The sequence below is a fragment of the Ceratotherium simum genome, chromosome 8 (assembly GCF_057802395.1).
Source record: "Ceratotherium simum simum isolate JZ-2026a chromosome 8, ASM5780239v1, whole genome shotgun sequence".
NCBI lineage: Eukaryota > Metazoa > Chordata > Mammalia > Perissodactyla > Rhinocerotidae > Ceratotherium > Ceratotherium simum.
In genome coordinates, this window is record NC_141907.1 from 53,043,541 (window position 1) to 53,062,467 (window position 18,927).

At 36.7% G+C, this 18,927-nt stretch overlaps 1 long non-coding RNA gene across 1 annotated transcript in view; it reads right to left on the minus strand.

Moving 5' to 3' along the window:
- Positions 1-18,927, minus strand: part of LOC147916464 (uncharacterized) — a 178,615-nt gene that overhangs the window by 94,381 nt on the left and 65,307 nt on the right. Inside the window, exons 5-7 of the long non-coding RNA XR_015552934.1 lie at positions 9,061-9,188; positions 7,573-7,644; positions 6,390-6,512 (exon numbers count right to left, since the gene is read on the minus strand). This is a non-coding gene — a long non-coding RNA (uncharacterized LOC147916464). The remainder of the gene's footprint in view (positions 1-6,389; positions 6,513-7,572; positions 7,645-9,060; positions 9,189-18,927) is intronic.

Sequence of the window (18,927 nt, forward strand, 5' to 3'; positions counted from 1 at the left end):
AATATAGCTTATAAGATACTTCATGATTTGAAACCTGTCTCATCACACTCCATTCCCACTCTGTGTTAAAGCAATCCAAACTGCTGACAGTTCTTGAAATGCACCAGGCTTTTTCATATCTCTGTGTCTTTACACACAGCCCTCTATACCTGGTTTGGCATAGGCTCCTGCCATCCTTCTCTTCCTGGCTGACTCCTAATCATCTTCTTTGATTCAAATCAAGTGTCACCATCTGTAGGCAGCTGACCATAAACCTCCATCACAGCCCAGGTAGAATAGGTACCTCTCCATAGGACCCTGCCACAGTACTTATCACATTGTAACCATTATGTTTTCCATTAGGTATGCTTGATACTCAGCAGAGTTACTGACATATTACAAGTGCTTTATAAATTCTCACAAAAGGAGGTAAGAAGGTAAGGAGGGAAGGAAAGATAGATCACAGTTTTCATCATATAAATAATTCACTGTTTTAAGAAATTTCTGCTGAACATCTACCAGGTCTCCCTGGCCCCAAATACTTTACCATTATAACTTAGTAATTAAAAATCCTATATAAAGTTTAGTTTAAGGAATCATATTGAGAAATTTACATTAAAATGTACATATGTAACTTATATTCCACGTTCTCATCATTCTCACCTACTGTAATTCTCTGAATGCACCTTGTTCTTACTCCTAATTTTTGCATATATACTTTGCTGTGACAGGAACATTATCACCCACCTGCTACATAATCTCTCTCCCTCTCTCTCTCTCTCTCACACACATACACTTGCCAACTTCCAGAGAAGTCATGCCCTAAATTTCAGTTTGGCTTTTACTATGTAAACGTCCTGTACTTCCCTTATCACTTTAGTTGTTACCTTGTCTGACTTTGTCTCAAGTCAGCTGGTAAAAAGACCACGTTCTTCCTCTTTCATCATAGTCTATAAGAAATCTAGTGTATGTTTTTCTTGGTAGTTTTTACAATCATAGAGATGTTAAAGAGTTCACATTACACATCCCAGGATAAGTTACATCAATTTTTCAACACGCGTTTTTTTTTTTAATTCAAATTCTAATAATGACTGCCTTCTCCATGTAGAGCATTTAGCGCTTCCTCTGTTGCAACAAAGAGCACATAATTGTGTAGTCCACTCAACTAAACCAATGGTCTGTGCTTAAATGAATTCAACATCTCTAGAATGAATTTTCAAACCATCGTTTCTCCTTAGCTGCTCACTAAGTACATAAGTTACTAACATCTCACCTCAGTTTGTTTTAAATATCGCTCCCAACCCACAGAGGGAGACTGTAAATTTAATTTTCCCAACTGATTATATTTACTTGCCTATATTCTAGATTTCAGGCTTTATGAAGATATACATTTGTTTTATTGTCTGAAAGAGTGATCCACAGAAAGTAAGTGCTCAGTACATATCGACTTAGTCAATGAATTATGAGCTCTTATTTAGAATCAATTACAGTATTTTTATTGATTATTTCTTGACTGAGGTAGCTACTGGTGAGGACAAAGGATAACAAAGGAAAATTTTTCCTTAATAATTTTTTTGCAGGTTGGGCCTGACCTTTCTTAAGCTATTTTCCTCAGAACTTCTAAACCAAGAGAAGAAAGTTTCCCTGCTGAGTCAAGTGGCTCCACAAGAGCCATTTCCCACATAAAAAACACCAAACAAGCAAATAAACAAGACCAGATGAATGGTTTACGTTACTCATAGGAAGAGAAGCAAATAATGTGTACTATCCCAAGAGTATAGCTTGGAATTAGGCTTGGTATATTATAAGGATTAATACTCGACAGCTCACAAGTTACTTTCACATTATTTTCACATCTTTTCACATCATTTTAAGTGCTTGTCTATTAGTTTTCCATTGGTGCCATAAAAAACTACCAAAAATTTAGTAGCTAAAACAACACAAGTTTATTTTCTTACAGTTCTATAGATCCGAAGTCTGACATGGGTCTTGGCTAAAAATCGTACTGTCACCAGGGCTACATTCCCTTCTGGAGGCTCTAAGGAAGAATCCGTTTGCTTACTCATTCGGGTTGTTGACAAAATTCAGTTTCTTGCAATGATAGGACTGAAGTCCCCTTACCTCACTAGCTGTCAGCTGAGAGCTGTTCCTAGATTCTAGAGGTCATTTGCTTTCCTTTGCCCATGATCCCCCTTCCTCCATCTTCAAAATCAGCAACGATATATTGAATCTCTCATTTCTTGTTTCTTCTTCCATCCTCGCATCTGTCTGAGTGACTCTGCCTTCCTCTTCTACTTGTAAAGGCCCATGTGGTTGCATTAAGTCCACATGGATAATCTAGGATAATCTCCCTATTATAAAATCTTTACTCTTAATCCCATCTCCAGTGTCTCTTTTGCCATGTAAAGTAATACATTCACAGGTTCCAAAGGGTTAAGTGTGGACATCTTCGGGGACATTATTCTGCCTACTGCAAACTGTACACTAAAAAACAATGTTTTACCATAGGCTCATTTTGAATATTAACTTGAGGAGTTAGTTCAATCTTAATAAAATATAAATTTTTGAATTTGTGATTTTAGTAAGAATTCAGTTGAAGGATTCACCTTCAAATAGTATGCGAGTTCTTACACTTTTACTTATAAATTTTGTACATTATCCAGCCAAAAATGTTAATATTATACGTTATCTGATGAATTTGAGTTTCACCCATTATAGAATACCAACTAAGTGAAAAATGTCAAATATTTTATGAAAATTGTGATACCCATTGGTTAAATAAATGCTTATAATGTACTTTGAAATAATATAAAACAACTTTTAGTGTTTGTTTTATATTTGATATGTGGATTTCTGTAGACCTAGTTTTTGGGTCTAGAATTAAGCATAAAGCAATTTTTCTTATAATCAAGTTTGACTGTAACTAAGATATTTTAAAATAAATTTTACCAGTCTCTTGGGAGAGTATTTTAGTTCCACAAAAATTTACTCTTCTGCTGGCAGAATATTGTGCTAACAGTGATTACTTAGACTTTCAATAAAGTTGTTGAGCACAGGAATGAGAGTCAAGGAAAATGATTTCTTGTCTCCCAATACTGGCACTAGCCTCCAAGGTTTCTAGCCTATACTCATGAAAACAAGGGGGTTACACTGCATGAATGAGCCCTTCTACTTTTCATTTTCTATGACTACAATTGCTTTCAAGTCAGTTCTTTAATGAATGTGTAGGTACAGGTGAAATGAAGCAACAGATTAATAGAAATTGTTTCCAGTACAAAGACAGAAAAAAAAAATCTCACAAATTTAATAATTGATTAGAAAAACTTGATTTCATGTTAATATATTGTTTATAGTACAGTTAATACCTAGAGTCCAACTCTAAATCTTACCCTTTGCAGAGACTGCTCAGTTTTACAGTTTGTCTGGATTCATTTGATGCTTGCTCTCACTTTTCTTCTATTATTTTTTCTACATGGACTACTTTATTGATAAATCAAAAGAAAAAGGATCAAAAAGACAAAGCAACAAAGCAGTAAAGTGCTCACTTCAGGGTTGTAGCCAATCTAATTAATTTTTCATTTGGTTCTCATATATTAGAGACCAATCAATTTGGGATTATGTTTGCAGAGTTATAAAAGGAGAGGAGACCAGGCCCTCAATTTGTTGTCTAGTCTGTCCAAATTAGTCAGTTAAATGATCCCAGGGGATACCATAAAGTATTTGAATAGGTTCTTGTAAGTACCTTTTCTTTTAATTACAGATCAACTTGTCAACACTATCTGAAGACCTTGACTTTGGTGGGAGGGCAAAATTCTGAATCAAACAACAGGGCTTTATTTTTCAGATATTTTTCTTTGTTTTTTTTTTTTTCTTTCACTGAAATACTTTAGTTAAAATGTCTTTAGAGAGCCATTTTAGCATGTGGAGGTTTGGAGGGCAAGAATTGACTATCACTCAATGAAAGGAGTTTCCAGTCAGATAAAAACTGATATTAAGATTAATGGCCTTTATCCTATAAGAATTTGTCACTCTTAGGGATATACTGCATCACTCCAGAAAATGGAATTCTGTGAAATAGTAGGAAGGGGCACTATATGTCATGGAAATAAAGAACCTGGAAAAATGATGTCTTCTAAAACGGCGTTCCCAGAACATTAAGGTGGAACAAAAGTAAAATTTATGTGTTGATCAAAGTTTGGTGGTACACCTGTGCAAAGTTCGACGTACATCAATACGCTCTAAAACCAGTGTTAAAAATTACTGCTCCAGGACCTAGCTGTTTCAGATAATTGACTTGAGAGTATCTAGTAACCTTTAGAATCATCCCTAAATTCTCTCTACATATATATTCAATTGGTCACCAAGTCCCTAAGGTATACTTCTCCTTAACTCTGTTCTCACCAACACTGCCTTATTGCTCACCTGGCCTATTGCAATACATCCTTACCACTCCAGCTAACTCCAATCTGGACTATTGCAATACCTCCTGTACCATGTTAACACATCCTATGTTAACAACTGCTCAAGTTACTTTCAAGAAAGTAATCACACTCTTATCAATCCTGATATTTTTACAACTCAGGGTTAAAAAAGGGTTAAAAAAATTCACTGTCTCTGTGAAAGTCTTTGGAAACGTCATTTATTCCATTGTATTCAATGAATCAGGAAATGTTATATAACTAGTCACTTCACACCATAGGCTGACAGTAAATATCAACACAACTCATTCTGATAATTAGTCTCTGGCTCAGAACATCATAGACTTTAGGGCAACACCTCATTGGACTACTTTGTACCAGAAAAACTATGATACAAAGTAAAAGATACTGGAGGAGAGAAGAGGTGAAATGAGTATTTTAAAATATATCAATATATTTTGTGCAACATCTCAGGCTTTTTAAAAACTAAAAGCCACTAAACAGAATCCCTAGTCCTTTATATGATATCAATTTTAGTCATTTTAAAGTGATTTTATTTTAAAAATCAGTCTATTGTTTTGCTAGAGATAAGATTCTTCTCCCTGTCTTAACAAGAACATTTTTAATTGTGAGAATTCGTGGGAAAGGAAATGAACTCATACTACAAAACCAGGTGGATTCACAGAAGAAAAAGATGAATTCAGAGGTTCCTTTACAACATTCTGGTAATTTTTTTTTCTCATTTTTTGGAAGATGAGTTGAGGCAGGATAGTCTTTATGCACACGATTATCTGAAATTCGTGTCTCTCTTTGGATATAGTTTGAAAATTGGATCAGAGTTGAGTCCTTTTAGAGCCTCATGAGAATTCCTATTATTTTATTTTCATTGGGGTTTTACGGCTTAATTAGTACTTGGTTGAGAGTCAAGTGAAAGAACTTGGTTTCTGTACCTTGCCCTGAAATTTATGAGCTCAATAGCTCCTATACTGAGTGAGATGGTTGTAGTTTGACTTAAAAGGACATTTCAGTTTTAACTAAGTTCTGTGAAAGACTGAGTAAGACACAGCTAAACAGACATTTTTTTAAAAGCCAGATTTACTAAGGTATAATTTACATATAGTAAAGTTCACCCTCTTTAAGTGTAAAGTTCAATGAGTTTTCACAAATATATACTGTCTTACAACCACCACCAAATAAAGATAAAACATTTTTATCATCCTACAAAGTTCTCTCACCACTCTGCAATCAATTGCAATCAATCCCCTCCATCAACCCCCAGCCTTTGGCAATTTTGATATGATTCTGTCCTTTTCTTCAGTTTTTCCTTTTTCAGAGTATCCTATAAGTGGAAACATACCATATATTGCCTTTTATGTCTAATCACTTTAATATTAATGACTTTGAGATTCATACATATCACTGCATTTATTAGTAGTTTGCAATTTTTTTATTTCTGAGAAGTATTCCATTGTATGGGTGTGTTACATCCAATTCATTTGGCAGATGATGAACATTTGGGTTTCCAAATTCTAAACCATTTCCCAAAGTGACTATTCCATCTTGCATCTCCATTGGGATCCTGCTCTAGAACTTCTGAATCAGAAATTCTTGATATAGATACCATAAATCAGCATTTTAAAATAAAAACCATGTCGATTCTTTTGCACATGAAAGTATGAGGTACCAGGACTTTTATCTCCAAGTCTGATATTATTTCTCCCAGCTATCGTCATAATTATTATCAAGAAATATTTATTGAATTAATAAGTTTACCAGTTACGTATACAAACATGATAGCTGTATGGCCAAAATACACCATGCACAATTTTTCTATTGCTGCTGTAAAAAGTTACAACAAACCTGATAGCTTAACACAAAATTTTACCTCTGAGTTCTGTAGAAGTCCAATTCAGGTCTTACCATGCTAAAATCAAGAAGTACGCAGGGTTATAGTCCTTCCTGGATGATCTAGAAGAGAGTTTGTTTCCTTACCTTTTCCAGCTTCTAGAGGTTTCCAACATTCCTTGCCTCCTGGCCCTGTTCCCCAACTTCAAAGCCAGCAATCTTGCATCTCTCTGACCATTCTTCCATAGTCACCTTTCCTTCTGACTCCAGCTGGGAAAGAACTCACGTGGTTAGATGGGACCCACCTGGCTAATCCTGGCTAATACTCTCTCCCTCTGAAGGTCCTTAACTTAATCCATCTGTAAAATCCTTTTTGCCATATAAAGTAATATATTCACAGCTCCCAAGGACCAGGATGTGGACATCTTTGGGGGCTATTGTTCTACCTACTACAGACCATAATATTCTCGTGAAATTATTAGAAAACATCGACAGTTTTGCTTTCCTACTAAAAGTCTGGACTTTGCTTCCATTTCATTGATTTAATAAAATTTGTAGTAAATTACCTAATCTCTTGAAAAATTTCTATTTTTCTATCTATAATAACATGCCTAAAAATAGGCGTTTATAATCTCAAAAAAGTTGATGTCTATAAGTATAGAATAAACTCAGGAACTTTGTTCATAGCATCCTGGTTTGTAGGGGGGGGAATGTTTGCAAATATTAGGAATAGCAATATTTGCATGATTATTGCCATCAGTCTTTTTTCTTGTGGACCACTGTCAGTAAGGAGAGAACACAGTCTACTGATCAGGCTTGGAACCATGCAGTGAAGAGATAGCATGCTTGCATCTGGTCCCACTAGTTAAATATAAACTGGCACTTATTTTAAGACAAAATATACTTCAAGTTAAGAAATACGGTATATGTTTTGCAACATTTCTCAAAGCATTTAGACTTTTAATGTATGCCACCTAAACAATTTGTTGAATAGGAAAAAGTATTTAAGAAGATGCTTTTGAACATAAAATACCAAAATTATTTAATTTATATTTATATGCATTTAGGTGTTATAATAACGAGAGAAAAACCTGAGGTTTGAATTTAGAAAATTCAAGTTCAATCCTGGGTCTATCACCTACTGATGTACTGAAAGACTTGAGATAAGCATATAACCTCTCTAAACCTCAGTTTCCTCATCTATAAAATGTAAATAACGATGCGTCCTCCCAGGATTGTAATGTGTATCAAATGAGAAAATAATTAAAAGCACATTAACTGTCAGAACTAGAGTCATAATCTATATCATTATTATTTTTATAGTACCTACCTCAGCGTTTTTGGATCATAAAATGAGATGTTATATCTAAGTCATTCAGGACTGGAAGCTGAAAATGTAAAACTGTCAATAAATGTATCATCATTATCATTGCCAACATATCTAAAAGCCTAAAGTTTCTTTCCCCTTCCATCCCAAATATTGGACAATTTATGATTAATAAACATGTTACATACAACCCATGACATAGCAATTTCACTCCTAGATATAAATGCTAGAGAAACTCAAGTATCTACATAAAGAGACATAGGAGAATTTTTACAGCAGCATTGTTTGTAGTTGAAAAATTTAGAAACAGCTTTTATGCCCACCAGAAGAATGTGTAGCTAATTTGTGAAATAGTTATTCAATGGAATACTATATGGCATTGAAAATGAATCAACTAGAGCTGCATGAACAAAATGGATGGCTCAAAACATATTATTGAGTAAAAAAAAGGTTTCAAAGATATACGTATAATAAGATACATATTAAAATATAAGATAAAATTTACATAAACTTTTAAATCATTACATACATAGTGGAAGTGTAAAGAAATTGCATGTAGGGTCAAGAGTAAGGTTGCCAGATAAAGTAGCAGATGCCCAGTGAAATCTGAATTTCAGATAAATAACCAATAATTTTTTAGTATAAGTATGTCCCACACAATATTTGGGACAACTAAAAAGTTTTTAGTTGTTTATCTGAAATTCAAATTTTACTGGTGGCCTATATCTTTATTTGCTAACAAATAAAGATCTGGCAACCCAATGAGGGTAGAAGGGATGCACAGGGGTTTTTGGTGGTGTTTTAGTTCTTAAGCTGGGTGATGGGTAAATGGATATTTGTTGCATTCTTTTTTATGCCATTTTCAAAGTCTTAAATATTTCATAGTATATTAAAATATTAATAGGCAAAAATGAACAATTCACCATAAGAAAATCTCTAGTTAAAAGATAAAACTAAGAGCCAAGTTCAACAATAAAGAATCAGGAAGGATGACAAAAGGTAAAGAAACAGCTAAAGCATAAAATAAAAAAAAAAAATTATGAAAAGTAAGGGCAATAAAGTGGTATCATGCTCTATTTTTGTGTTATTAATATCTTTCGTTTGTATGACATTTATTTTTTTCCAAATCACTGACCTGAGATGGAACACTTAATTAATTATAGAATTCAACCTAGAAACAAAAACTGGGATCTTAGGTGTTTTCCAAGAGTCTGCAATAATTTCAGTTATATTTCAATCAATGAAAATATATTTGGCCACAGGTAAGAGCTGTAATAACTGGAATGTTTAACTCTATAGAACAAGTTGCAAAGTTGTTGGCTAACAATTATTTTAAGCTTAGAAGAGGAAAAAAATGAATAGATGAAACAGAATAACGAGATATACATTTACTTCTCTAGTCAAAATTAGAAAACGGTGGCTCTCAATCATGGCTAGGGATCACATTAAATCACCTAGAGAGTTTTAAAAATAGGAATGCCTGGGACTCACCGTAATCAAGTCTGATTTAATTGGTCTGCAGGTGGAACCAATCGTTGGTAGTTTTTAAAACTCCCCAAGTGATTCTAATACATGGTCGGCGTTGAGATGCATTGCCCTGAAACTTGAAAAGCTCATACCTGTGTGGGAGACAGTGTACAACAAAAACGCTTGCCCTGTGAACATAAGAGCTGGCTCCTAAAGAACAGATTCAGATGTTACCTGCCTCCATTGACTCTTGGTATAAAGTCTAATATAAGTGATAGGAAAACAGGTATTGTGGAAGCACAATATCTCACACATAGTCAGTGCTGAATAAACAGATCTTTACTGAAATTTTCAAGTGGAATTGTGTAAATACCCTAAAGGATAACAATACTTGTAGCTTACATAGTAAGCCTTGAGGACAACCAGTGAAATACTAAGAAACTGGGAAAAGGTCTAATTTCAAAATGTGGAGAAGGAACTCTTACTTACTTTTTATCTTAGAATGAGAATACTTCAGTGTCTCCCAGCCACCCTCTGCCTTTACCACAATGAGTTGGATTTAAGACAGTCAGTTTTTATTTCTACGTGAGTAACATGAGCTTTGGTTTATGGCCCTTTTTCCGCTAGCCTCATAATTAAATGACTAAATCCCATCTACAGCATTACCTATAGACCATGATTGGAGAAAGATTAGTCATTAAAGAGAGAGGGGACTGCTATTATGGCTTTTGAGGCCTATAACCACCCACTCTCTTAGGAATCCTATTATGGCTGAGCATTTGTGTTATTGGTATTGCAACTCAATTCACATATATCAAGCTCTAAGCTCCATTTACAGTCAATCCATACTTCTAGGTCTCCTCTAATAACTTATTTATTTGTGTGTTTCACTTTGGAAGAAGTTATGTGCTTCGAAATATTTTCATCAGTTGCCAGTGATTATGGAGCCTACTTTTGTGGTATAATAAAGCATCTTATCCCTATTAACTAAAAATCCAAACATCTGCTCTTTTACCTTTGGTTTTAGTTAGAGCTTCATAAAACCTTATCATGATGATTCATGTGATTTCAGATCTATTTTCAGTTCAAAAGAGCAGTAATAGTAAAAGCAATTGTTTCCCCTGGTGAAGAATGCTGATCAGGACCAATTCCATAAATCAGGGTAAACTGACACCATGTACAAATGAATTTCATATATATTTCCTTTTGTAATTAAAAACAGTTATATAAATAAAGTGTGTTAATGTCTTTAAATTTAACTCCTTAGAAACAAAAAGACTAGCCCAAGTTAAGCAGGTGACCACACATATCATCCAACTACTGTGCTCAATTAGCCATAAAATGCATTTCTTGGACAGAATAGCTTGAAACGTTTGGTGAACCTTCATTTTCTTCCCTTCCATCATGTTTGCCTAAGCGAAAGATTTCTCCTTTTCCCATGTTTAAATTCATTTCATTGACAACAGACATTGCAAACTCCTCAATGATTTCTCTGTGCCAAATGAATTTCTGTCAAAAGGCTCGGATGAAATCTGTCCACTCCTGGTGACCAAATGGATCCAGCTGCAGCACAAGATGAAACAGATCATTCATCTAAGTTTGGCTATGCCAGAGCCTGCTCCCTCCTACACATCTGCAGCTGCGGAAATAGGGGCAAATAACTTTATCTTACAACCAGAGCTTACGGTAGGTGAGTGTTTTCATTACCTGTGGACATCGGTGGCTTTGGGACATAATTAATCATGCTGGAATCACTACATTATTTTAATGGGGTTTTTCTTTTTCCTTAACTGTGATAAAAAGTACAGGGAAGAGAAATTTCTCTCATTATTTCTGAAACTAAAGGAGAGTGAATGAAGTGATATAGAAAACCTGCAAAAGACAGTCGCACCCACAGCTGCTGGTCTCTCCTTCCGCCTCAACAAAGACAAAAGGAAATGTGATGATGAGGCAGCTTTGTGGACACTCTAAGCTCAAAAGCAACATACCTGCTGGGGCCTTGGTGTATGAAGCAAAGTAATTTCATCTCAAACTCTTCAGAAGTCTTGTTTACCCCTGATCTTTGAGAATATATTTTTAAAAAGAAAGGACAGAAAGAATATATGTATCTATGCTAACAATAAGTAAAAATAAATGACCTCATTGCTCTTCAGATCACTGTTCTTCTCTAATAAAAAATACAGGATCATTGTTATGTTTGGAAAGTGGAAGAATCTAGGATATTCTTTGAATATGTGAGAATTTATACATAACATATACTGAAATATTGAAATAGCTTCTGTTGTATGAGAAAGAACATCACTGAGCTTAATTATAAACAGCTGATAAGCCAAGGTTCCAAAGACCGGTCAGCATTTAAGATTTTTATTTCCCTAAATGGGTGATTCTCAAACATTAGCGTGAATCAGAATCACCAGGATTTTGGATTGCTGGACCCCACCCTCACAGTTTCTGATTCAGAAGGTCTGGGGTGGGGCCTGAGAATTTTCATTTCTAGTAAGTTTCCAGTTGTTGCTAAGGCTGCTGCTCCAGGGATCACATTTTGAGAACCGTTGTCTTAAAGTCACCTTGTGGTACAGCAGCTGTGTGTTGTTTTGTAAAGAAGTTGCCAAGGCATGTTTTTGCATCCTAAGGCCTCAGAAGCCCTTCACTGTGAAGAAATTCCTGAGATAAAGATACTGACTTTTAGTAAGTCTAAACTGTTAGACTGATATTGTACTGTCTTGTTTTCAATTATCCAAAACTAATCACTTGTTATTAAACAGGTGAATGAAGCCACTGTAGTGGGCATTTTTCAAGAACCTCTTAGTCTTTTGCATTCACTCTTACCATATTTACAACATTGGAGAAAAACTCATGCATTCTACCATGACACTTTTGTGTTGCTAAAAGGTAGGGTTTCATATAAATCAAGAGCTTCAGATCTTGACAAAATCTCAGATTTTTGTGTCATGCAGGTTAAACCTAGAAGACACGTTATTTATTATGTACTTCATCCAACTCAATCCTTCTTTTCAATGACAGATTATGGGACCCAGAAAGTAGAAGTGCATTCCCAAGTTCGCACAGCTACATAAAGTCAAAGACAGATTTAGAACCAAATCTCTGACTTTCCATCCAATGGTGTTTTACTCACACATACACTCACTCACTTATCCATAGATTCCCTCATTCCTAAACAATGGTATTACACACAAATTTTGTGTCAGAAACTGCTAGGCACTGACAATGTAAAAGAAGGAAAGAAAGAGTGGAACTAACATTTACAAAATGACCACTCTGTGCCAAGCACTGTGCCAAGAAAGGGCACATATTATGACTTTCCATGTAATCTTCATAACTACTTTGAGAAGTATTACCATCCCATCTTAACTAGCAGAAGAACTTACATTGGCTGAACCCAAGTCTTTTGATCTCAAATTTAGTGATCTCAATATTATAAGACATGCTCCCTATCCAAGAGAAAATCAAAACCCAAAAAGACTTGGACACAAATAATTTCCATGAAATGTCATAAGAGCCATAATAGAGACAGAAACGAAGGAGCAGTGAACACTGCCTATGAAAGAATGTTAGCAAAGCTGACATTTATTGGTCAGGTATTATATACTAGGAAATTAACTTATACCAATCTGATTTGATCCTTTCAACAACTCTGTGCAGAAAATACTACCATCCTTATTTTACAAATGTAAAAGTAAAAAACTGAACTAGAAAGGAATGTGCTCAAAGCCACAAAGGAGATCTGTGTTCTAAGGTAGTTGTGTGTTATTCCAAAGCCCATACCTTTCCAATATGATCTACTTCACACTGTGTATGCCACACCAAGGGCTACCTCTCACTTTCCTATCTTGAAATTCACAAACCCCTCTGGTATGTGGATTGCTCTGCTTTTTACTTACATATTGTCAATAAATGTCCCCGCTTCTCTAGGATTGAATCCTGTAGTCTTCAAACAGTTGCTTCATCACACACTGATATTGCAAGCTGAACACTGCCTGCATAATAGTACTAAAGGTTTTACCGGCAAATTTTTACCCTTCCTAGATGCTTTAGTCCATGATATCTCAGGATGCTTTTCTTTTCTTTTGACAATTGTATCATTATGAGCTTCACTCTTCAATGCAGCAGAATAGGCAGAGAGATAGCTCTCTCCTTAGAGAAGTACAAACTAAATAGCATTCCAAGAGCATTATTTTCATAAAGAAATTTATTCACTCAGAAGATGAATAGAGTTGATAAGCTTGGTGTCTCTAAAGACTTGCCCAAAACTTGCACTTTCAAAAAATTAATAATACAAAGGAGAGTGCTCTAGGAAATGAGTGGTACAGTAACTACATTCTGTTTTATTAGAGAAAGATAGGCTTCCCTCCCAGGGTAACAAGGTTTTTTACAGCTATCAGCCCTCCAGACTGATTAGATATGGTTAAACCCATCATGGCCATGCAGTGTCGGTTGATTCCTGGGCAGATCTTGGGACTCTGGAGGCAAACAGCTCTGTGCACAGGGAAAGCATTATCCTGGGCAGCTGAATGATGCCTGACTGCTGCCTGCTTCCATGTCACTTTGCTATTCTGACAATGCCATGAGGGACTCTGAGCTTTAAGAACCTCCAGAGACTAATAATGCAAGTGCTAATCGTTAGCATCTCCCAGAATTCTTGTAGTTCTCATCTCCTCCAGATTCTCCCGCTGCTGTTTGTGTAATTGAAGAAAACGACACAGCCAAAGGGAGGCAATTTATCTTGTGAGTCTCCCTGTAGCAGAGCAACCTAGCTGGGTTGCATAACAAAAATCCAGGCAGAGGAAAAAATTGATCATCGGGGGTCCTGTGGGTGTGGTCTCTCCTATTAAAATAGATCTGAATTGAAAGATAGAAAAAAAGTAGTTTTAAGAGGAATTAAAAATCTTTAGGCTTTAAAGCAATCTTGAAGAGGCATCTTCCCCCTAGAAAAAGCAACTTCAGCAGAGAGACATGCAGGAAGAGCTGCATTTATTATTCAAAGACAATAAATATTGGGGAATGACGTCTTAGGCTAAATAGGTCTATCTTGTGCTCACTGACTTTGAATCACTAAGTTGAGAGGGTGCTGAGAGATTATTAGTCTAACATAACTAGTTAGATGCAGAGTATACAGTATAATACAAAGCATCCTGACACTCTTTCAATACTGATTCTATTATTATGTGGCCTCTCACAATAAATTTATAATCCCACACTCTTGAGAACAAAAGTCATGCAATTGCTGAACTGAGGGACACCTACAAATTTTCAGGCTGGACACTCTTAGAAAACTCTCTAGGTATACAGACGTAAACAGAGATGATCCCGGAATATTTCTAGGTTTTTCAGTTCATCCGATAGCTCAGGAAACGCTAGTAGATAAATAAAAGTAGCAAGGAAAGAGTGGAACTGACATCTACTTAGCAATTAGCAGTTTCAACCTCACCTGGAAAGTTGTCAGAAATGCTGAACCTTGGGCCCATCTCCAGACCTACTGAATTGGAATCTACATTTTAACCTGACCGTACAAATTATCTGGGGATCATGCTAATAATCCTCTACTGGTTAGCCTTCCAAAAACACACTTTCACTTCTGGCAGCTGCACTAAAATATTTTAATACTTCAGGGAAACCCACTCAAAGAAATAAAAGTATACAAGTGGAAATTAAGGATAACTGGGGTCTAAAATATTATAGTAGGACATTAGAAAAATCTCTTTAGGGCCGGCCCTGTGGCTTAGCGGTTAAGTGCCCGCGCTCTGCTACTGGCGGCCCGGGGTTCGCAGCCCGGGTGCACAGCACGCACCACTTCTCCGGCCATGCTGAGGCCGCGTCCCACATACACCAACTAGCAGGATGTGCAACTATGACATACAACTATCTACTGGGGCTTTGGGGGAAAAAAAGGAGGAGGATTGGCAATAGATGTTAGCTCTGGGCCGGTCTTCCTCAGCAAAAAGAGGAGGATTGGCATGGATGTTAGCTCAGGGCTGATCTTCCTCACCAAAAAAAAAAAAAAAAAAGAAAAAGAAAAATTCCTTTATTCAGTTTAAAGGCTTGCCTTCAAGTTTTCTGTTTCTTTTAATGTTTTAAAAAAAATCTTATCCCAGGTTTCTTTTTATCTTTCATCTTTACCCTCTGCATCTGGATTAAGTTGTGGTAACATCATCCCAACTTGCTCCTTCTTGTATGGAGTGGACACAACTCCTGCCTGCAGTACAACTGCTTCGAGATTATAGGCTTCCACCGATAGAGTTACGCTTCACTACAGACCACTTATCTAGGACTCACTTAGCAAAATCTCCCTTTATCTGGCATTACTTCAAACTGATACCGGCTCAACACAAGGTTGACATGAGGGAAGCCATTGTAGCAAAGAAACCCTGTTGTAACTTTGAATGACCTCTGACAAACTAATTCAGCTGGATATGCACCCTCCAGGAGATCTAACTGCTCTGTAGATTTTACAACCCCTGCTTGTGCATGCATCTCCCAGCTGCGATAAGATGATAATTTTGTTCTCCTGAGTTCCTTAGGAATGTGATGACCCCTGAACAGAGAGTCTATGCTGATAGCCATCATCGGTGAAAACTGAAAGATCTGGTGTGGCACTCCCAGTCTGTAACATCAGAAGGTCAACATTCCTACCTCCCTCCCCTATAACCCAATGGCCTACATAACTGCTGTAAGATTTTGTGCCCCCTAAGATGGTTCTTTGAGACATTAGTTGGCCATCTTCCCTCTTGCTAGCAAGCTGTAATAAAAAGTCCTTTTTCTCCTACCACCTTGCCTCTTGACTGTTGGCATGTCTTGCAGCCAGCAGACGAAACCCCTTTTGGGGTGGTAACAAAACCACCTTTCTGACTGGTACTTCCTCCCCATTGTTTTATTAGGTAGGCTGATGGAGGAACGGGATCTCCCAGGATGAAGCTACATAAGTGTGATTAAGACAATCATGCTGGATTGATTAAATGGCTGGGGAGGCAGCTAAACAAAAGTGGGTTCTTAATACGTATGGTCCTCTGAAAGAGAATATATTACTGAGGCCATAAAAGTGCTAAATATATTGGGGCCGGCCCGGTGGCGCAAGCGGTTAAGTGCGCGCGCTCCGCTGCGGCGGCCCGGGGTTCGCTGGTTTGGATCCCGGGCGCGCACAGACGCACTGCTTGGCAGGCCATGCTGTGGCGGCGTCCCATATAAAGTGGAGGAAGATGGGCACAGATGTTAGCCCAGGGCCGTCTTCCTCAAGTGCTAAATATATTATCTCTATCTCCAATATACCTTGGTCAGCAAAAAGGATTAGAAACAGTAGGAAATCTCAAAGGCTATTTTCAACTAATTGGCATTAACATCCATATATATATACCATCTTTAAAAATATAAATAAAAGCCCAAAGCTAAGGTACTGAAGAATTCTTATACTGCCCTTCGTGAGAGTTGGTCTCTCATGAATTTCCAAAGATAACGATAATAATAAAATTAATAACCCAGAAAAAATATAATTATATACCAAGTCCCACTAATCTATATTTCAGTGGGCTATTTGAGTAAAGTAAAATGGTCCCAGGTCTCAATAATATAAGCGAGACAAATGAATATGGGAACAAGGTGGGAAAAGAGGCAGAGTAACAGGGATGAGATCTAAAAGATGAGAGCTCTTCTTGTAGAACCAGTTTATTGGTCTCAGAAAGAAAACAAAATTTACTGGCAAAATTCACAAGAAATCAGAAATTGGTGGATTTGGGCCTGTGTTTTTATTTCTAATTTTAGTCCATAATGCATTTGTTTGTATTACTGGAACTTAACTGTATTGCAGAATGTTCAAATCAAGATTATTTATTTATTTATTTTATTGAGGTATAATTGACAACACTCTAGTAGTTTCAGGTTTCATTGTCCACATAATGACTTGATATTTGTATTCAAATCAAGATTTGAAGTGAGCAAATGCATACTATGTGCTGTCATATTCTTCATAGGCTTTAGGAATTGCTGATGAACGAATACAGTTGCCAGTTTAACAATTTGATGATGAATTTTACCTCTGAATACACTGGGATCTATGTTATAGAGTTGTAAAACTTTAAGTTTTAAGCATAAAATTAATTTAGAACACTCTCCTATACCAGAGATTCTGAAACACAATACAGGAACCTCTTACTTATACTAAATTAGCTGTTTCTTTGGATTTTAGCTGATTTTCAATAATTTATTCAACTCTTTTAACAAAAAGAAAAAGATTCTTAGATTAAAAAAAAAAGTCAAAGTCAAGTCAGAGTTCCTGGACTTCTCAAGTCTCAAATTTCCCTCTACTATAACTCTCCACAAGCTGGACCACTTCCTGGGCTACTTCATCCAAGAAGAAATAATCTAACCCCAAGATTTCACATACAGAAATCTCCCTCTTTGGGCCGGCCCCCTGGCTTAGAGGTTAAGTGCGCGCACTCCACTGCTGGTAGCCCGGGTTCGTATCATGGGTGCGCACTGACACACTGCTTCTCCGGCCGTGCTGAGGCCGCATCCCACATACAGCAACTAGAAGGATGTGCAGCTATGACATACAGCCATCTACTGGGGCTTTGGGGGGAAAAAAATAAATAAATTAAAAAAAAAAAAAGAAATCTCCCTCTTTGATCACAACCTCCTGTTGTTTCCTGATTCCTTGCTCATGTACTCCCATTTTGACCACTTCTTGAAGATTCATCAGGACATCTAGCTCGTTGGCTTCTCTATATAGTATCCCCAAATAGAAGCTTTACTGGCTCCTTGTGTAGCCTGGAGCCCCTGTCAATCATTTGTTCATCCTTGAATTCTTTCAGAGAATCATCCTAGAGCCAATCCTCATCCATGAATAAGTCCTAGACCTCCTTGATTGACTGAAGCAGCGAAGTCACCCAATCAGTGCCTAGAACTTAGTGAGATATCAGTAACTGCTGGTTTATTTTTTCTTTATCTCCCTTATCTACTCATTTACTTCTTCTCCTGGCTTGAAAAAAATAGCTAGGAAACTCATAAAACTGGTCTAGATTGAATCACTACAGTTCCTGTTTGTCTCCTCTCAGCCAGATCCTCAGAATTCTTAGAAATTGTAGCATGTTTCTCACCTTAAGGTCTCTCATGTGTCTGACAGAAGCTATTCCTATTCTGCTCATTCTTTAAGCATCTTACCTCCTTTTCCCGCGTTCTCCGCAGTTTATCCTCTTCCTTTCTGAGAAAATTGCATTTATTTCACATGAACTTCTTTGACTTCCTCTACATCTTCCTCTAAATACTCCTGTGTCTTCAGGAACTGTCCATTAACTTCACTGGCAAAGCTAATCCCTGAACTTGTTTCTTAAATCCCATTACCTCCTGATTCTCTGGAACCTTCCTCTTCCCATTGTTCTCATTCTTTTACCTTCAACTTTTCCTTTGCATTGGTCTTTGATCTCTCCTGCCCTAAAAGGATTATATAGTTATTCTCCTGCCACCTCCAAACAGCACAAATTCATTTTGTATTTGTATCTCACAACTGTTTCTCCCAGAAGAAACACTTACTTGCCTGCGTATATTTACTTTTTGTATAGGCCATCGCCTCAAAGGAATTCTGGGGTTTTTAAAATTTAAGCTAAACATCTGAATTCTTTGAATTTAGATTGTATTCAGCAGCAATTAAGGAAGTAATAACTTCCATAATTCACCATAACTTGGACAAATTGCTGAAATAATTCAAGTTGCTAGCAAAAACTAACAACAGTGTCCAGCTGCTCTGAGAAAAAAGTGAAGCTACAACTGCTCAGGCAAAAAGCATATGGAGAAATCCAGGGATTAGGAGTCAAGAGGAGCCTGTAAGCACTGGTTCCCCAATTTCTTAGTGCCTAATTTGTAAGAAGATTAACTGAAAAGACT